Below are 2399 nucleotides of genomic sequence, written 5' to 3'. Positions count from 1 at the left end.
ATTTTACAAAGGCTTTAATGACAGTGTTTTTCTGGCCCTTTGGTTTTCAAATTGTTTTAAAAGGAGGTAGAATCCTCCTTTCCTAGACTGAATATGATTTGCAGCCCTAATATATAAAACAAAAGATAAATTGGACTTGAATGTGTGGAACACTGCCTACTTAGCATTCTTGAGGCATTTTGTCTCTTTTTAAGAAACAATTTTAAAATCAAGTTTCTAACTCATTTCAAGGGAATATGCTTGATATTAAGAATAACTTGTGGAAAAAGAAATCATGAGTATTTTAAATTATAGAATAATAATAGTGGCTATCATTTCCTAGTTATTAATAAATGCCTGAAACTGATAAAATTATCTTACATTTATTATCTCATTGAATTCTCTCAGCAGCATATGAGGCAGGTACTGTTTTCTTCACTGGACAGATGAAGAAAATGAGGTTCTGTGCAAAATAAAGTAACATGTTCAGGTCATTCTACTAGTGCACTTTCAAATTCAAGCTATAGAATCTCTGCTGATGATAATACCATATCACTTTATTTGTATTTATTTTACATCAGTTTTCTCCTTTGATCTTCATTAAATTGTTTTGTGAGTTGCATTATTTTTGTGTTTTTGTAAGGGGTGTAAAGTCTGTGTCTAGATTCATTTTTTCATTTGGATGTTCATTTGTTGAAAGACTATCTTTACTTCTTACTCCTTTGTCAAATATCAGTTGACTATACTTATGTGGGTCTATTTCTGGGAGTTCTGTTCCATTGATCTGTTTGTTTATTCTTTCATCAATACCACCTTGCCTTGATTACTGCAGCTTTATGCTAAGTCTATAAGTCAGTGTCTGTCCTCTGATTTCATTCTTCTCTTTCAATATTGTATTGGCTATTCTGTGTCTTCATTTAATTTTGAAATGTGATTTAACAGTATTTTAAATCAGAATTTTTAATTGTGGTGGCATTTCTTCTATTACAAGAGAATCTTTTCTAATCTATAAGTTTCATTATAAATGAATATGTACTGTTAAATATTTTTTTCTCTTTTTAAATAATGAAAATTAAAATGTAAATAAATGCACTGAATAAAGGTGTTATATTTTAAAATTTTAATCAGCATGTTCTATGCAATGTTGTCCTTTTACATTTTGTGTTCCTGTAGGTCAGGTCCTACCAAAATGATTGGATTATAAGAAAACACTGTTGGTTTAGTTCTTAGTATAGTGTCATGTGCATGGGAACTCTGGTATATATTATTTGATTGTGATGAAGTGCCTTGTCTTCAGTGATTTAACATAGTAAGATGAGGATAATGGGAAATATTAAATGCATCAGAGCTATGGCCCGCTCGTTGAAATTTGCCTCTAGTGTTGCTAGTAGTACAAATTCCCAGCTAGTGCCTTCAGATTTTAAGCACTGAGCTAGTAAAGAAATGGGTCTTTTACATTAGTACGATCATCTCAAGTTAAGAGTTCTTTTGCAACATTATTTCAGAACAAAGTTCTATCATTTTTATTTCTTTAAATTACCTATATTATATGTTTAACTTTGTAAAAGTTGCTCAAAACATAAATCTTTATCTGTATTGGTCTTTTCAAAAGGCTTTCCCTAAGTGTTTTATATGCAAGTTGATCTGCCAAGTACTGTTTGGCCTGTAAGATCAGTTAGCTTGCTAAGTGGCAGCTTCTGCGGAATGACTTTGTATTCGGTCCAGCACTGAAAATTGCAGCGTAGATACTTAGAAAGCAAGATTGTTGTACATTTTGATTTTGGTCAGTATACCTATTTCAACAAGATTGGCAATCCTTGATTTGTTGCGTTACACAAGAACTGCTACTTCATAGTAGTCATTGATTATTGAGACTCACGTAGAGGTTTGTTTTCAGGGCCTTAGAACCCCTCACAGGATTATTTTTCCCTTTTTTATCTCCTTGAAGAGATAACCTTCACTAAGCTGTAGTGTTATATCGTCTGATTTTATTAGAAGGTCAACAAAGAACTTCCCAGTAGAATAGTTTCTAAGTTGTGTTTTATTTCACTCATAATTGAGGTTGAAGATAATGTTATACCAGTTACTGGCTGTCTTTATATAAAGTTCCAAATCATAATTTTAAATAAATGAATTTGTATGCCTCTATCTGTCAAAAAATGAAAGATGTAATTCAACAACCTTTTCACCTTGTCTAAAAAACTGATAGCCAAATTAACTCTTCAGTTATATTATTCTGCCCATTTCTGATGACTAAGAAGTCTAGCTACATGTGCTTTATTCTAAGAGATTCTTTTCTGTTTATTTTGTTTTACATATAAGTATAGTAAATTATTTGTGTATACTATATGTGTGTGTGTGTATATTTGTGTGGAGAGAGGGAGAAATTTGCTTCTGGAATTCAGTTATGGTTATAACTT

The 2399-nt window shown here is 31.4% G+C and overlaps 1 protein-coding gene across 1 annotated transcript in view; it reads left to right on the top strand.

Moving 5' to 3' along the window:
- ASCC3 (activating signal cointegrator 1 complex subunit 3) overlaps positions 1 to 2399 on the top strand; it is a 283174-nt gene that overhangs the window by 34879 nt on the left and 245896 nt on the right. The gene's annotated exons all lie outside the window — the stretch shown is intronic.

Source organism: Propithecus coquereli, unplaced genomic scaffold (genome assembly GCF_000956105.1).
Source record: "Propithecus coquereli isolate 6110/MARCELLA unplaced genomic scaffold, Pcoq_1.0 Scaffold74, whole genome shotgun sequence".
Taxonomy (NCBI): domain Eukaryota; kingdom Metazoa; phylum Chordata; class Mammalia; order Primates; family Indriidae; genus Propithecus; species Propithecus coquereli.
Note: the sequence above shows the minus strand (reverse complement) of the source record. Positions and strands in the feature narration are given on the sequence as shown.